At 39.0% G+C, this 18,478-nt stretch overlaps 1 protein-coding gene and 1 pseudogene across 1 annotated transcript in view; both read left to right on the top strand.

Moving 5' to 3' along the window:
• Positions 1-18,478, top strand: part of HERPUD2 (HERPUD family member 2) — a 170,846-nt gene that overhangs the window by 14,804 nt on the left and 137,564 nt on the right. The gene's annotated exons all lie outside the window — the stretch shown is intronic.
• On the top strand, positions 17,799-18,421 carry LOC100589853 (annotated as a pseudogene).

The following is an 18,478-nucleotide window of genomic DNA, read 5'->3' on the forward strand; positions in this document are numbered from 1 at the left end:
TCTTATAATGTCATTCAAAGTTCATTACTGTATTTCCTCAGCAAATAAACTACCACCTGTAAATTTTAAAATATATATTAATGTGTCTGGTAGCCATTAGTCAGAAGTATTTGCTAGGACAATTTTGAGCTCACAAGTGATACACTGATAAGTAGAAGAAAATTCCGTGGTCTTGAGCTCTCATTGTTGGTGAGGTGAAGAGTACCAGGAGAGCCACTCTTGTTGACTCTGTTTATTGTAGGGTAGGGTGGTGCTGGTATTTGGAATACTAATAAAGCAGTGACTGGGTCTATCACTTCAGTTATCAAAAGAAAGAGGCTTTGATGGGTTGTGACCACTGATGACTGTCTTTGTGAGAAGCGTACACATACTTATTGTTCCCTGTGAAAAATGAGGACTTTGTATACATAGGCCTGTACAGTGGTATGAAAAGTACTTCTAGAGAATCTCTGAAGCAGCAGAACTCTTGATCAGCTCATCTCCCAAAATCTTATCATTTCTCTTCAGATAGCAATAGGAGCAGTTTGAATGTGCTACAGCCTATCTACAAGTGTGATTTCTGGGAATTCAGTTTATCTTCCAAATCTTTCCTATCTCCAGCTCTTGATATCACTTTTATTCTTGTAAGTACCTCATCTTTGTTCAAACGCAATAGGTCCCAAAAGCACAATGTTTTCATCTGTCGTCAGACATGTATTCCTGAATGGGAATGGAGATGAAGAGCATGAGGCTAGTAGTCCCCTCCTAAGGGACTGGAAAAGAAACAGGTATAATAGGAAGGCTGTGGGCACAAAGAGAAACCTGCCAATTTCCCTATGTTGCCTGAGACATAATGCTGGAAATCAAGAGAACCCTGTCAGTCACTGGGAGTTTATTTCACCTACTAGTGAGGGGAGTGTGGAAATAGCCAGATGCCTGAAGCCTTACATGAGCAAAACCCCTTATACTCGAATGGTCTCCCTAGCTATTGCCCTGGGTGAGCCTGATGACCCTTTGCCCCAGTCCTTGTAGGCACCATGGAGGGGCAGAAAGAGAGGGGCTTTGCAGTTAGAATAGAGTAAAGCTCAAATCACAACTCAGCCACTTACTGGCTGTCTGACTTTGGGCAAATCAACCTGTCTCACAGGGCTAATTATAAAGATTCAATGAGACGACGTGAGTAAGAGCTTCACACAGTGCCTGCTACACAACTGGGACAAAATATACAGTAGACCTTTTCAGGATCCTTGCTTAGTACTCCACTGGAACCAAAGCCCAGCCTTGAACCTAAACCCTGGCAGCTCTGAGTGCTGACCCCTTGCCTAAATCCTGCTGAATTATTTCTCTAGGTTTGGACCCTGTTTTCAGATTCCTTCCGGCACCAGGATGCAGCTTCAGACAAATATCCTGCCTGCTTACACCTGCCAACTACACTCCAAGTTGAAGGCCAGCTTAAGTCAGACTAGAGTCTCTTGGGCACCTTAGACTTAGTGACTTAGACCAGTGGTTCTCAGCCTTTTCTGGGACTACCTCAAATTTAAATCCCTCTATTGGCAGGGCCTGGGAATCTGCATTTAAAAAATGTTTGTTTTTATTTCCATAGCTTTTTGGGGGAACAGATGGTATTTGGTTACATGGTAAGTTCTTTAGTAATGATTTGTGAGATTTTGGTGCACCCATCACCCAAGCAGTATATACGGAACCCAATTTGTAGTATTCCTCACAAAATGAAGTTTTTTTTAAATTATACTTTAAGTTCTAGGGTACATGTGCACAACGTGCAGGTTTGTTACATATGTATATATGTGCCGTGTTGGTGTGCTGCACCCATTAACTCGTCATTTACATGAGGTATTTCTCCTAATGCTATCCCTCCCCACCTCCCCCCATCCCATGACAGGCTCCGGTGTGTGATGTTCCCTACCCTGTGTCCAAGTGTTCTCATTGTTCAGTTCCCACCTTTGAGTGAGAACATGTGGTGTTTGTTTTTCTGTCCTTGTGATAGTTTGCTCAGAATGATGGTTTCCAGCTTCATCTATGTCCCTACAAAGGACATGAACTCATCCTTTTTTATGGCTGCATAGTATTCCATGGTGTATATGTGTCACATTTTCTTAATCCAGTCTATCATTGATGGACATTTGAGTTGGTTCCAAGTCTTTGCTATTGTGAATAGTGCCGCAATAAACATATGTGTGCATGTGTCTTTATAGTAGCATGATTTATAATCCTTTGGGTATATACCCAGTAATGGGATTGCTGGGTCAAACGGTACTTCTAGTTATAGATCCTTGAGGAATCGCCACACTGTCTTCCACAATTGTTGAACTAGTTTACACTCTCACCAGCAGTGTAAAAGTGTTCCTATTTCTCCACATCCTCTCTAGCATCTGTTGTTTCCTGACTTTTTAATGATCGCCATTCTAATCTCAAAATAATAAAAGCTATTTATGACAAACCCACAGCCAATATCATACTGAATGGGCAAAAACTGGAAGCATTCCCTTTGAAAACCGGCACAAGACAGGGATGCCCTCTCTCACCACTCCTATTCAACATAGTGTTAGAAGTTCTGGCAGGGCAATCAGGCAGGAGAAAGAACTAAAGGGTATTCAATTAGGAAATGAGGAAGTCAAATTGTCCCTGTTTGCAGATGACATGATTGTATATTTAGAAAACCCCGTCATCTCAGCCCCAAATCTCCTTAAGCTGATAAGCAACTTCAGCACAGTCTCAGGATATAAAATCAATGTGCAAAAATCACAAGCATTCCTACACATCAAGAACAGACAAACAGAGAGCCAAATCATGAGTGAACTCCCATTCACAATTGCTTCAAAGAGAATAAAATACCTAGGAATCCAACTTACAAGGGATGTGAAGGACCTCTTCAAGGAGAACTACAAACCACTGCTCAACAAAAAAAAAGAGGACACAAACAAATGGAAGAACATTCCATGCTCATGGATAGAAAGAATCAATATTGTGAAAATGGCCATACTGCCCAAGGTAATTTATAGATTCAGTGCCATCCCCATCAAGCTGCCAATGACTTTCTTCACAGAATTGGAAAAAACTACTTTAAAGTTCATATGGAACCAAAAAAGAGCCCACATTGCCAAGACAATCCTAAGCAAAAAGAACAAAGCTGGAGGCATCATGCTACCTGACTTCAAACTATACTACAAGGCTACAGTAACCAAAACAGCAAGAGAATCTGCATTTTTAAATATTCTCATTTACTCACTAGAAGTGCTACCTCACTAATTTTTTTTTTTTTTTTTTGAGACAGAGTCTCACTGTCACCCAGGCTGGAGTGCAGTGGCATGCTCTGCAACCTCTGCCTCCTGGGTTCAAGTGATTCTCCTCCCTCAGCCTCCCAAGTAGCTGGAACTACAGGTGTGTGCCAGCACGCCTGGCTAATTTTTTGTATTTTTAGTAGAGATGGGGTTTCACCATGTTAGCCAGGATGGTCTCAATCTCCTGACCTCGTGATCCACCCCGCTCTGCCTCCCAAAGTGCTGGGATTACAGGCGTGAGTCACTGCCCCAGGCCCTCACCTCACTAATCTCCAACCATTTTTGCTTCCTTGCAGAAGTTTCCAGCAAGCTTTATAACCAAGGCCTTGATATCTACTTTGCAGATATTAAGTGCTTAATAGATGTTTATTGAGGAAATAAATGCTTTCTGTTAGATGATATTTTTGTCATACAAAAATAATTAGCCATGGAATTTATAAAATAATGTTAAAATAATGGCACTTAGTAGGCATTCAATAAAGATTGGTTCATGAATGATTAAAACCTGTTGCATTCAGGATGGATGTTGGGAGGAAAACTATTTGGGAGAAGCCTGTGAGTACAGAAGTTCTGTGGGAGCAAATGAAATGACAGCACGTGGAAGAATTTTATGAAGCATGAAGGAATATGAGGAACAATAATGATGCTATACCATCCATAACTTAGGCTCAGTGCATTCTAATTTGTTCTGTTGAAAAGGGAACTTGAGTAAGCAGCTTCTCACAGGTTACAGTGTGTCAACAGGAAGAAGAAAAGAAAGGGGTCTCATTTACCACCAGCTATACAAGCCCCATAAGGAGACTGTCTCCTCTCTCCTTTTATATTTTTTTACTTTTTATTATGAAACATTTCAAACATATACAAAAGAAGAGAGAAGAGCATGATAAACCCTCATATCCACCACACAGCTTCAACAATTATCAATGTTTTATCTATATTGGACTAACCAAAGTAATGCAAAAGAGAGCTTCTCAGTTTACTCTAAAGATTGTTTGAAAAGCATGTGTAAATAAATGTTCTAGGACTAGGTCAACATTCTTTGGGAAGATTTAGAGATAACATGTACTCCCAGAGCCTATTTACATGTATTTTTCGACATCTGGCTAACAATTCCTCTTTGAGTTAGATGATTACAACATCCCAAACTCTGCACAATCTCCCGATGAGTGTATATAATAGAGTCACTGTACTTGTCTCTAAAAAAACAATTTATTTATTTTCAGAACTTTAGAAAATTGTGGCTGTGTTCCCATATGGGGCACAAAGAACCAGTGAGTCCCATTTGTTGTGGTTCCTGCATTCGATGACTCCAGATGTGCCACCACCGAGCTAGTCTTATGACAACCTAGAAGGCAAATTGGTGAGAAAGCCTGCGTTTCTGGGTCCATCGACTGTTTGTACAAAGAATCTTTGAGTGTGAAAATGTATACTCTTAGGGCAAAACATTAGGGAATGATTAGCAGTTTCACGATGAATACAAGTAATTTCTTGAGCATTATTATTATTTACTTGGTCCAACCGCTCATTTAAATATATGGTGATGTTTCTTAATTACTGGATTTAACTTCTCTACTTTTCTTTCCTTCTTCATGGTAGCTGATTTGTATTTTCTACTTTAAGTGCAAGGTCATCCACAAGTTGCTAAGTTGTACTCTGACAGTGGGAACTAAAGTCAACATTAATTAAACTATTGTTTAAAAACATATCCATCATATCATGCTTGTTGAATATAGTTTAATGTTAAGCCCATCGTATTACCTGATATATGTTTGTTGAAGGAGCAAGGTTGAGTGGCCCCCTTCCAGATACTTTTCTAGTGACTCATGTTTTAATATCATATTAATCTGTGGCTTTCATCATATTAAAGAAATCTCAGCTACCAACTACAGTATTTTGGGAGATTCAAAATCCATGTTGATAATCTTTCTAACTTTCTGAACTATTGGCTCCTTAACTTGATCTTTGTGACTTTCATCTCATTCTGCCTCAGATCCTCTTTGGTGTAGTCAGACATACCTTAGTTTTCACCATGACCCTCAACTTCTCCACATCTGAGACTGTCAAACGTGAAAAATTTCCTCTGACCACTACCTATCTTTCTATCTCTCCTATAACCTCATACCTTCTGACCCATTCTTCACATCCTTAGATCTAGTCCCTTTGCTCTTCCCTCATCCACTAGTCTTCCTGGTTTCACAGGACATCATAAGGCACCTCGTGAGTCCTTGGGACAACTTTTCTCACTTTGCCCTCGCCAGCATTCTAATGACTCATCTCACTGTTCTGTCATAACTGTTCTGCCGATTTCCAGCCCTAGTTAAGGAAACCATCTGTATCTTCTTTACCCTTTTCTTGGCAGCTGAACATTTCTGGAGAACATACCATAACCAGGCTGACTGACTGCTCTAAAAGTTGTACTATCCAGTTTGTCTTGGAACTCAACAACGCTGGACATTCCTTTTCTCACCTCTCATTCATTCACTCTTAAAATAGTTCTATCTGTTGTTTCACTCTTCTGCAGTCTCATCACATTTCTACGTCTACATCTAACCTCTTTTGCCACCTAATTTACCAGAAGCTGGAGGTCATCTGATAAGAATAACTTATAAATATCATTTTGTCCAAATTATTACCTATTCACTTATCTTCCCCCAGTGTCTGAAGAAGAATTTTTGTGATTTTCTTCTAAAGCCAGTGTTTTCATCTATCCTTTTTCTCTCTTCCCTTTGCATGTCCTCTTTGACTTTGCTCTATCAATCATCTCTTCCCCTTACATTTTCTAGGCCTTGCTCTCTTCGAGTCCTCCCCTTAATAACTGCAAACCATTTATCTCCTGCCCTAAGGAGACTCTCCCTGGACTCTAATTTCCATTCTTTGTATTTCTGTCTCTCTCTTTCTTCTTCATCCACAAACTTCATCCTTCTTGGTTTCTTCCCCCACTTAATCCTAAGCACCTTCAGCCTCTGAAAAGTTCAAAAGCCAAAATCCTCTTTTTAGATCTGCTGCCGAAATTCTGTTTTCAGCAGAATTTGACAACAGGGACCACCCTTTTCTCACTAGAACCCTCATCTCCACTGGAATTCATATTGCATTCTCCTCTCCTCCTCCCTTGTGAACTGCTTCTGTGTAGTTTCCTTTCAGGATTCCTCTTCTCCCCCTTTAGAATAGGCCGGTAAAATATAAGCTTTCTGAAGATTCAGTGTTCAGTCCTCTCTTTTAATTCTCAATAGTCCCTTGGTAATCTCATCCTATCTTATGACTCAATTATTTAATTGCTCTACCTCTCACCTTTGTGAGAATGACTCCTACCTCTGTCCCTTTAGCCCTCATCTGTCTTCCCCTAATCAGACCCTTATTTCTAACTGGATGCTGAGCATTCCACACTGATGCATTGCAGACACTTTAAACTCTGATCTAAATTCAACTCATCACTTTTTACTGGTGTGTTTTTGATCTTGGCTAATCAATTCAGTGGCATCTCCTTCCACCATTATCTTTCAATTCAATTTTCTCTGTTCACTCCCTTCTTCAGAAACTCATTAACTCTTCTGTGGACTACTGCAAAAGCATGTTAAAAAGTCTCTCTGGTTTCAGTTTGTCTTCCTCGAATTAGCAAAAAAATAGCAAAATAACTGTACCATTCACAGTGATTTCTTCACATCATAGAAAGCTCTTTCTCGGCCGGGCGTGATGTATCACACCTGTACTCCCAGCACTTTGGGAGGCTGAGGTGGGTGGATCACCTAAGATCAGGAGTTTGAGACCAGCCTCACCAATATGGTGAAACCCCCATCTCTACTAAAAATTCAAAAATTAGCCGGGTGTGGTGACATGCACCTGTAGTCCCAGCTACTTGGGAGGCTGAGACAGGAGAATTGCTTGAACCCAGGAGGTGGGTTGCAGTGAGCTGAGATCACACCACTGCACTCCAGCCTGGGTAACAGAGCAAGACTCCGTCTAAAAAAAAAAAAAAAAAAGCAAGCAAGCTCTTTCTCATTCTTTAGCTTACTTACTCGTCTTTCTCTGTCACCTCAAATGTCACATTTTTGAACACTGCTGCTAGTGTCATCTTCCTAAGGTTCAGATATGACCAAGTCACACTTCCAGTTCAAAGACTTTTATATCCTACCCCTTTCCTCTGTAGTCAAAGATCTCCATGATTTGGTCTGAATCCATCTCTCTCATCTTATCTCCACTCCATTCTTGCAGCCTGGTCTGTGGCAAGTCTCTCAAACAGACCAGGGTCTCAGTTGCCTTTTCTTAGACTATTGCCTCTGTCTGATGGCCTTCCTCCTAGATCAGCTTTTGTAGAGCCCCCAGAAGGCCAGAATGGGACCCTCAGAAGTTCAGGGCCCATGGTCAGGGACCTCATTCAAATCATTCTCTTTCAAAATGCTCTGTCTCCATCACCAAAGTCAGAACAAGAGTCACCCTGCATTATCAAATACTTGGTTAATATCTGGAACACAGAACTGAGTACAATCTGTTTTGGCACATGTGTTTCTCTTCTCCATTAAAGCATACATCTTGGAAGAGAGGGATACAGCCTAATTCATTTTTGCATCCAACCCAATGAATATGAAGCACTCCCATAGTAGGTATCTTATTGTTTATAGAATTGTTGAATTCTATATCAAGCTTTGACTTGATTTAATGTATAGAATTAAGGATCAATTTAACTTATTTTGGGGAGCAAGATTTTTATTTTGTTTTCCTTAATCATTTAGTCTTTATTATAGTATACATTTTCTCCTTATAATGGAACTTCCATAATGGGAATTATTTAATGGACAAAACTAATGATATTCATCATATCAAAACAAGCCTTTGGCAATATAGCAAATAATAACATGTTAAAAGGAAGACACAGTGAGGTGAAAGAATATATGCAAATATCAGGGAAGCTTCTGATTATAATTGAAAGAGATCATGTATGTAAAGTGCTTCCTAATTATCTAGTACAAAGTCAGTGCTCAGTAAATGCTACTTATTATTATTATACAGCAAGTAAAGTAGCTGGAAAAAATAATTTGCCTATTCCCATGTAGTCTACAATTTTGTGTTACAGCTGATACTGACTTTGAACTGCATTCACCTTTTTAGTCAGATTCGGATATGTCTTTTCATAATTTCAAGAGCAAGTAACAGAGTAAGGCATGTGAGAAGTTATCATGATGCAATTAACCATGTGCACTATTGATGAGGACTTGGCTTCCCTCTGTACTACTTGATATTCACTGAAATAAACAATGGTGATAATTGTCACATTCCTAACAAAGACATCTGCTAAACCAGGCAACTCAAGCAAAGCTGTTTGCTACTGACAGCTTGCTTCAAATGTGAATGTTGCCATTAAGAAAAAATAGCATTTCTGTATTTATCACATTACCTAATATGTTGAGTTGGCAGTGTTTCATCTGGAGACCAAAAGACCTATGCCTAATCATTAAATTCAGCATTCAAACTTCTGTATTTGCATAAGGGACTATCAAAAGATCTTTAATTTTTTGTCATGTTAATATAAATGTGATATATCCAAATGATAAAAAAGTCCCACAGTTCAGAATGGTATCAACTGAAGGGTAAAAGTCTCCTTTTCCATTCTCTCTACTCCTATTTCTCCTCCCTAGATATTATCTTTTGGATTGCATGTTATGTAAAAACCACACAAAATAATAATAAGAATCAACCAACTCCACTTCACTTTGTATATGACCTTGAATTTCAGAAAATTCTAATGCTGCATGATGCCAAAAGACAAATCACATTTGATCTTAGCCAGAAGGCTGAGAAATGATCCAAAAGACAAATCATTACAACTTTTGATTTGTCAACTAATGTCATAAAAAAATCTACATTTAAAAGTAATATTCCAAAGGATCCAGAAGAATGAAAACTTTACTCTCTATTCCCTCATCTAATGATTGATCACCAAGAAGTATCTGAAGCAGTATAATCCTTAGGCCAGAGTGAGAATGTCCCCTGAGCCTGAACCCCAAACATTTGAGGTTTCCACTCTGTCCTTTCTTGGGCCCTGCCCCTCTTCATGGGGTAAGGTGTCTGTATTGCTAAAGGGATGTACTCACTCAGAGTCTGTATGCCCTCATCAGACCACATTTGGGGTAACCAGTATGGAGGAATTCCCAGCTCACATGGTCCAAGCAACTTCCATGGCTTCTTCCTCACCTCCACCCTCCCAAGGGTAGGTAGCCATGGGCTGGGGACTAAGCAGGTATGGAACTTTGAAGAGTTTGAGAAATCTAAATTAAAACCTGATCTTTCAGGGTTTTATAAAGGTGTCCAGGCAGGAAGATTTAAGTATTTCTTTAACAGTTTATTTTGCTTTGTTTGTAACTTTAAAATATTTAGAGTTTTAAAGTCAACATGAGATGTTGACTTCAACATGTGCTTTTGACTCAGATCCCCCAAATGCTAGGGGGTAGGCCTGATTTGAAGATAAGGTTATTGTGAAGCTCATATAATTAAATGTCCTTCCATGAGAGTTGTGTTTCTAACAGCTCTTTGGAATCAAGGCAAAATGAATTTTACTCTTTAAATTACTAGTTTTTTTTAAATGAGTAACTTCTGATTTCAAATTACTCTGTCCCTGTTATATATCTACTGTTAAAATATTCAGGGAAGGAATATCGCAGTAGAGGTAGGACAGAGATTGACTTCGTTATATCTTTTCTGAAAATACAAATTTTCACAGCTTGCTTTTCATTTGGAACAATTTCTTATGGATCTGCCATTCTGTACTTACTCCCCTGTTTTTTCTCTCCATAAATTATCTTTCATTGATAATAAGAGTTTTTCAGAACAGAAAATTTTATTTATGCCCACCCTCACTTTACATAAAAAGAAACAGTATACTGTGGAAGAGTGGCATGATCTTTTAGGCATTTGGGAGTTTTGGTTGTAGGAGATTAGTTCATACAGGTTTGCCAGGCTCAAATCATTTTACACTTAAAAAAAAAAAAGAATACATAGAGATACAAGAGTGGAAGATGCAGCATTTGAGGAAAAGGATTGCTTCTCAACTATGATCTCATTTTACCCAGGGTCCATCTCACTACTTATTTATACAGTCATATAGGCAAGAGGTAACAAAATTAGTTAAATAGGTATTGCATTTACATGGTTAATGCGTGTGTGTGTGTGCGCGCGCACGTGTGTATCTTCTCACCCTGTGTTCCATCCACTTTGTTTCATCACTCCACCTCAACAGATGGCCACTGATATTAAATGCTTATGTGTGCATGCAGAGTTTCTTTTTTTTCTTTTTGTTTTTCTTTCTTTTTTTTTTTTAATTTTTTTTTGAGATGGAGTCTCGCTCTGTCACCCAGGGTGGAGTGTAGTGGCACCATCTCCACTCACTGCAACCTCTACCTCCCGGGTTCTCCTGTCTCAGCCTCCCGGGTAACTGGGATTACAGGCGCCTGCCACTACGCCCGGCTAATTTTTGTATTTTTAGTAGAGACGGAGTTCCACCATGTTTGCCAGGCTGGTCTAGAATTCCTAACTTCAGATGATCCGCCCGCCTCGGCCTCCCAAAGTGTTGGGATTACAGGCGTGAGCCACAGCGCCCGACCTCAGGGTTTCTTTAGACAAATAAAAGTTCTTACATAACTCTTTCAGTTAACAACATTGAAAATTTTTTTTTGTTACTTCAGAGAGAGCCTCTTTGTTCTTTCTTGAGTGTTGTATAGAACTGTTCTATTATATGGCTATCCTGTAATTTACGTATTTGTATTAATAACCTTCTTTTTTTTTTTTTTTTTTTTTTTTGACAAAGTCTTGCTCTTTCCCCCAGGCTGGAGTGCAGTGGTGTGACCTCGGCTCACTGCAACCTCTGCCTCCCGGGTTCAAGTGATTCTCCTGTCTCAGCCTCCTGAGTAGCTGGGACTACAGGCGCCTGCCACTACGACCAGCTAATTTTCGTATTTTTAGTAGAGATGGGGTTTCACCATATTGGTCAGGCTGGTCTCAAACACACGACCTCAGGTGATCCACCCTCCTTGGCCTCCCAAAGTGTTGGGATTACAGGCATGAGCCACCGCGCCCAGCCTAATAACCTTCATTTTTAAGAACAGTTTTATATATGCAAAAATATTGTGAAGATAGTACAGATAATTCCCATACACCAGGCATGCAGATTCCCCTATTATTAACATCTTACTTTAGTATGGTACACTTGTTACAAGTATTGAGCCAATACTGATTTATTATTACTACCTAAAGTCTATACTTTATTCTGATATCCTTAGTTTTATCTTTTCCTGTTTCATGATATTATACTACATTTAGTCATCATGTCTCAGATTCTTCTTGGCTGTGGAAGTTTCTTGTTTTTGATGACCTTGACAGTTTTGAGGAGTACTGGTCAGGTATTTTGTAAAGTGTCTCTCAATTGAGATTTATACAATGTATTTTATTTATTTATGTTTGTTTTTGTTTTTGTTTGAGACAGATTCTTGTTCTATTGCCCAGGGTGGAGTGCAGTGGCACAATCTCATCTGACTGCAACCTCTTCCTCCCAGGTTCAAGCAATTCTTGTGCCTCAGCCTCCCAAGTAGCTGGGACTACAGGCATGCACCACCATGCCCAGATAATTTTTGCATTTTTTTGTAGAGACTGGGTTTTGCCATGTTGGCCAGGCTGGTCTCGAATTCCTGACCTCAGGTGATCCACCTGCCTCAGCCTCCTAAAGGGCTGGGCTTACAGGCATGAGCCACTGAGCCCTGCCTAATTTATTTTTGTACAAATATATTTTGTACAAAAAAAGCCCTTTTGATGGATGTTTGGTTTTTTCCCCAATCCTTTGCTATTACAAACAGTGAGGCAATAAATAACAGTGTATATCTGTAATTTCACATGTTGCAGGTGTAAAGGATAAATTCCCAGAAGTGACGTTGGCAGGTTAAAGTGTAAATGCATTTGTAATTTTGATATTATTGCCAAATTACCTTCCATAAGAATTGTGCCAGTTTATGCTATATGCATAAGAGTGCCTATTTCCTGACAGCTTTGCCAATAAGGCATGTTGTAAAACTTTTAGATTTTCACCTGTCTGGTAGAAGAAAACTAGTTATCTGTGTGGTTTTACAATTTTGATAACATTTCTCTGATTATGAATGAAGATGAAGTATTTTATATTTATTAACACTTATTATAGACTCTTTTCCATTCTATTTTTCTAGGCATATATATATATATATATATGAAAGCTATTGCTTTCTGAATAATAATTTCACAATATGGAGAAGATTTCAGCTCAATGTCTTAGTGATGCTTGCTATGTACCTCTATATTAGGGCTTGTATTTATATATTGAATCCTGTTCTCAAATGCAATAGTTATTAACAGGCTGGTTTCCAAGAAACTGTTATTAGCCATCTTAAGAGATGTCTGAGGATGGTTGCAGCTCTGGTTTCTAGTAAAAATGTTGTTCTGTGATGTGTTTCCTTTACTATCTTGTACCTTTCTTACTCATGTCAGCTAGGACCTCTGTATTGTTCCATTATTTTTTTCTGTGGAGAGCAGAGAGCATCACCCAGGTATAGAAAAGTGACCTTAGCACTACCCCACTTTATCAGCAAGCTGCAAAAACGCTGCAGTCACATCTACGAAGGAGGTGCCCATCCTGGGCAAAGCATTTATTCTGCCAAAGGGAGAATGATATTATATTATAATTGCCCTAGGAAGCAAATTAATTCTGAAGTCTTTTGAAGGAAAGGCTCAGTATGTACTTTTCATCTTCATGTAGAACCCTAATGTGTATTTGGGAAGATCTTATGAATGATCTCAAGAGTAAGCGTCTCAAATGCAGGCAATGACAAAATCATGGCTTCACGGATAGAAGAAAATTGCACAGTTCTCTCTTTTCCTCTAATTTGTTTAATTTAATAAATCAACAATTTATTATGGGCCTTTCATCTTGTTAGATACTGGTATGAGCTCTGGAGATATAAACATGCTATGACACTCTCTCTGATGCCCCATATAACTATAATTTAAGTGAAGGAGACAGACTTGGGAAAAGATAATTATGAATTTATGAATTTATGTTTTAAGTGCTATTAAAGAGAAATGCACAAAGAGTGTTACAGAGACAAATAATTATCTAGGGGATTGGTGGTAGGAATAGAGAGGTAAATAAGAGGAAGTAGGACATTACAGACAAGATGATATTTAAGGAGGAGTGAAGAAGACTGAGAGAGACTGCGTTGTCTAATATTATATGAACCCTGACTCAACTGGTCCATTTAGAAGAAGGCCATCTTTCCTAAAGAATGCGACCTTACTCTGGCCATTTGTATGATGATTTTAGGTGGCATACTGATATGACTTCAAATAAAATTGGTTTGCTCAGAAAATTATTATCTTTAAATCCATCTGATTAAATCAAATAGAAAGTCTGTTTGGAACTGGTATCCTCTTTTGATATCTTCTAACACTTACATTACTTTTTAAATATAGAGATACTGGGCTCAGGTCCAGAGCCTTCAGGAAGCAATAGCATTTAATAATATTACATTATTTTCATCATATTTACTTAGAAGATAATCTATTTCTGGCAAATGATGCTGGTTTGCTACTTATAGTTGTGATACAAAGTTATTTCAACAAATATTTGTTGAGTACCTTCTGTGTGCCAGGCACTGTTCAATGAACTTGTGAATAAAATATTAGTGGATAAAACAAAAACTCCTGTCCTGAGGACGCTATAACATAGCTTATTATTTTGCTTGATTATTGTTTTTTAAGTTTAAAAATGGGTTCAATTTTAAGTTAGTAAGTAAATAATGATACATATCATAGCAGTACAGGATACAGTCAGAAATAGTATAGAGGAGAAATGAAGAGAATGCTACATCAAATTGCCTAAGGTTGAATCCTAGTTCTACCGGCTATTAGTTCTGTGACCTTGAATAAGTTGCTTATTTTTTTGTTCCTCATTTTCCTCCCTTGTCAAATATTGTGATAATTCACTACATGTTGATTGTTGTTGTTGATATTACTATTATTACATAGATTGTCAAAATCCTGAAATTTATATTCAAATGACTGAATTTGGGGAAATATTGGACTAGATTGTTTAAACAATTTTTTAAAACAATGCAGGGTCTGGGCTTACTTCCCTTCTTAGCATTTTATTTTGATATAATTTTAGACTTACAGAAAAGTTACAAAAATAGTACTAAGAATTCCCATGTACGCTTCACCCAGCTTCCCCTAATGTTTACATTTTATGTAACCATATTACAATTGTCAAAGCTAATAAATTAACATGGGTATAATACTATTATTAGTTAAACTACAGACTTTATTTGTATTGCCCTGGTTTTCCCAACATCATTTCTCTTTTCTAGGATCCAATTTGGGATCCCACATTGCATTTATTTGCTTATTTTTGGTTTTTCTTTTTTTAAAAATTAATTAATTAATTTATTTATTTTTTGAGATGGAGTCTCACTCTGTCGCACAGGCTGGAGTGCACTTGTGTGATCTTGGCTCACTGCAACCTCCACCTCCTGGGTTCAAGCGATTCTCCTGCCTCCACCTCCCAAGTCGCTTGGATTACAGGCCCACGCCACCACGCCTGGCCAATTTTTGTATTTTTAGTAGAGATGGGGTTTCGCCATGTTAGCCAGGCTGGTCTCAAACCCCTGACCTCAAGTGATCCTCCTCCCTTGGCCTACCAAAGTGCTGGGATTACAGGCATGAGCCACTGCGCCCGGCCCCACATTGCATTTAGTTGTTATGTCCTTTTAGTTGCCAACTATGTAGACTATGTAGACTCGGTGTCTCCTTGGCATTCATGACCTTCACATTTTTGAAGAGTACTGGTCAGGTTTTTGTAGAATGTTCTTCAGCTTTTCTGTGTCTGATGTTTTCTCATGATTAAATCAAGTTTATGCATTTTTTGACAAGCATACACGGAAATGATGGGCCCTTCTCACAATATCATGATCGGGGGTTCATGATACTGATATGTCTTAGTACAGTAATGCTAGTCTCCATCACTTGATTAAGGTGCTATTTGCCAGGTTTCTCCACTACAAAGTTACTATTTTTACCTTTATTATTAATAAATAACTTGGGGAAGATATGTTGAAATTGAAAATATCCTGTTTCTATTCCACTGATTTTAAGCATTCATTAATGGATCTTGCCTGCAACAAATATTAGTGTGGTGTTCTGTTTTTAATTTTCTATTTCCCTCATTTTTTCCATATTTATTAATTGGAATTTTATGTAGGCTGTCTCTTTTGTTCCATTAGTTTTTAAAAATTCAATTATTTGTTAATATCAATATGAATTCATAAATATTTATTATGTGGATTACAATCCAATGCTATTGTTATTTACTTTTTGCTCAAATTGCTTCAGCTTTGGCCACTGGGAGTTCTTTCTAGTCGGCCCCTATGTCTTCCTGATATGCCCCCATTATTTTTTGGGCACTCCTTACTTTTTTGACACCACGTGATGCCTCAGACTCACCTTGTGTTTTCCCTGCCCCAGCCTCCACAAGCACTTCTCCAAAGAAGGTCTTAAATAAAGTAAAATTTTACAATAGAAAAATTAAACGGGGCTGGGCATGGTGGCTCACACCTGTAATTCCAGCACTTTGGGAGGCCGAGGCCAGAGGATCACTTGAGGCCAGGAGTTCAAGATCAGCCTAGCCATTATGGCAAAACCCCATCTCTACTAAAAATACAAAAATTAGGCCGGGCACAGTGGCTCACGCCTGTAATCCCAGCACTTTGGGAGCCTGAGGTGGGTGGATCACCTGAAGTCAGGAGTTCAAGACCAGCCTGGTCAACATGGTAAAACCTTGTCTTTATTAAAAATACAAAACTTAGCAGGGCATCGTGGTGTGATGTAATCCCAGCTACTCAGGAGGCTAAGGCAGGAGAATCTCTTAAACTTGAGAGGCAGAGGTTGGAGTGAACAGAGACTGTGCCACTGCACTCCAGCCTGGGCAACAGAGCGAGACTCCATCTCAAAAAACAATAATAATAAATACAAATAAAAATACAAAAATTGGCTGGTGGTCTAATTAGCTGTAATCCCAGGTACTCAGGAGGCTGAGGCAGGAGAATTGCTTGAACCTGGGAGGTGGAGGTTGCAGCAAGCCAAGATTATACCACTGCACTCCAGCCTGGGTGACACAGCAAGACTCTATCTCAAAGAAAAAAAAAAAAAAAGAAAAAAAATAAACAAAAAAAAAAAAAAAAAAAAAAAAAAAAATTGTTTTAAACCAACACAAGGTTTTTTTTGTTTTGTTTTGTTTTATGTTTTTTTCTTGGTTTTTTTTTCTGTTTATTTTATTTTATTTTTATTTTTTATTATACTTTAGGTTTTAGGGTACACGTGCACAATGTGCAGTTTTGTTACATATGTATCCATGTGCCATGTTGATTTCCTGCACCCATTAACTCGTCATTTGGCATTAGGTATATCTCCTAATGCTGTCCCTCCCCCCTCCCCCAACCCCACAACAGTCCCCGGAGTGTGATGTTTCCCTTCCTGTGACCATGAGTTCTCATTGTTCAATTCCCACCTATGAGTGAGAACATGCGGTGTTTGGTTTTTTGTCCTTGCGATAGTTTACTGAGAATGATGTTTTCCAGTTTCATCCATGTCCCTACAAAGGACATGAACTTATCCTTTTTTATGGCTGCATAGTATTCCATGGTGTATATGTGCCACATTTGGGATCTAGAACTAGAAATACCATTTGACCCAGCCATCCCATTACTGGGTATATACCCAAAGGACTATAAATCATGCTGCTATAAAGACACATGCACACGTATGTTTATTGCGGCACTATTCACAATAGCAAAGAGTTGGAACCAACCCAAATGTCCAACAACGATAGACTGGATTAACACAAGGTTTAACATAGATGAAAGTGGCATATATTTTTTTCTTAGAATTTGACTACCACTTGAATTATAATTTTCTTCACAGTGCTAGGTTAATAGAATTAATCAGATGATCAAAACATTATATCATGGGGCAGTGGAAGGATGTTATATTTTGGGTGAATAATAATGTAATTCACAGCATAAGAATTAAGAGCAGTCAATCTAGAGTCAGAATGGCTGGGCTCAAATCCTAATTCCACTACTTACTAGCTGTGTGACACCAAGCAAGTTACTTGACTTCTCTCAACCTCAATTTTCTAATGGGTAAAAATGAGGTTAATGACAGTACTTAAAAAGTTAAGGACGGGCGTGGTGGCTCACGCCTGTAATCTCAGCACTTTGGGAGGCCGAGGCGGGTGGATCACCTGAGGTCAGGAGTTCGAGACCAGCCTGACCAACATGGTGAAACCCCATCTCTACTAAAAATACAAAAACTAGCTGGGTTTGGTGGTGGGCCCCTGTAATCCCAGCTACTCAGGAGACTGAGGCAGGAGAATTGCTTGAACCAGGAGCCGGAGGTCACAGTGAGCCGAGATCACGCTATTGTGCCAGCCTAGGCACCAAGAGTGAAACTCCTGCGAACATGGCACTGCAAGCAGCGCAGAGCATGCGGGCCGTGCTCTGCAGCCTGTGAGAGTTCCAAGAACCCGCCATGCCCTGCCTGCCAAGGCCCTGGCAGCTGGGGGCAGGCACCATCTGGACGCTGCTCACAGGACCCGTTCTGCTCTGGGTGCGTAAATTCACAGAGAAGCATGAATGGATAACAACAGAAAATGGTATTGGAACAGTGGGAATCAATAATTTTGCACACGAAGCTTTGGGAGATGTTTACTGTAGTCTGCCTGAAGTTGGGACAAAACTGAACAAACAAGATGAGTTTGGTGCTTTGGAAAGTGTGAAAGCTGCTAGTGAAATCTGTTCTCTTTAATCAGGAGAAGTAACTGAAATTAATGAATCTCTTGCAGAAAATCCAGGACTTGTCAACAAATCTTGTTATGAAGATGGTTGGCTGATCAAGATGACACTGAGTAACTCTCCAGAACTGGATGAACTTATGAGTGAAGAAGTGTATGAGAAATACATAAAATCTATTGAGGAGTGATAATGGAACCCCTAAATAAACTAGTATGAAATTATGCAACCCAGCAGAATTGTCTTAAATTAGCAGTGGTTAGAAGACGTAGAATAGCAACTTTTAGCATTACCGATGGGGGAAAAAAAAAACTACTGTTAACACTAATGAAAGAATGCCCTTTATCTTTT

Source organism: Nomascus leucogenys, chromosome 17 (genome assembly GCF_006542625.1).
Source record: "Nomascus leucogenys isolate Asia chromosome 17, Asia_NLE_v1, whole genome shotgun sequence".
Lineage (NCBI taxonomy): Eukaryota > Metazoa > Chordata > Mammalia > Primates > Hylobatidae > Nomascus > Nomascus leucogenys.